Below are 649 nucleotides of genomic sequence, written 5' to 3'. Positions count from 1 at the left end.
AGCTAGTAGGGACTTCTGTTGGTAGTATTCAGCTTTCTTTTTGTAGAAGGYTGCRTCTCTTGGACYMCTCTGTGGTGCCCTTGGTCCTTTAGACCAGCAATCTGCAGCATAGTGGBCGGGTTTGCCACATTTGAAGCAGCCATCTTTGGGCTCTTCCTTTCTCTGTTCTTCAGCCTTTTGAAAGGGCTTCTGTTCCTTCTCTTTCTTCTCTGACCTTTCTCCTTCTGTGAAGCTTCTGCGATTGAAGCTTTTGAACTCCTTCCTTTCTCCACCCTTCCTGAATTCTCTTGTTATCAAGGYWAGAGKCTTCWTCATCTCCTTCATCGAGACCTCTTCTTCCTCAGAACTGTTGTCACTCTCTGCAACCAGCACCACCTTTTTCTTCTTCTTCTTCTTTACCTCCTTTCCCTTACCAGAGCACCCGTCCTCTACAACTAGAGCCAGAGGGCCACCAAAGTTTTTCTTCATTTGCATGACTTGGGACTCTTGGCTTTTGAGAGATCCAAACAAGTCCGCTAATGTCCATGTTTCTAGATCCAGGATGGCCTTCATGGACATTGTGATATTCATCCATTCAGCCCCAAGGCTTTTAAAAAATAGTGAGTTATTTTCCTCTGCAGTTCTTGGGATACCATACCTCTTACAATTG

The sequence above is a fragment of the Cynara cardunculus genome (genome assembly GCF_001531365.2).
Source record: "Cynara cardunculus var. scolymus isolate 2C chromosome LG 1, CcrdV1, whole genome shotgun sequence".
NCBI lineage: Eukaryota > Viridiplantae > Streptophyta > Magnoliopsida > Asterales > Asteraceae > Cynara > Cynara cardunculus.
Note: the sequence above shows the minus strand (reverse complement) of the source record.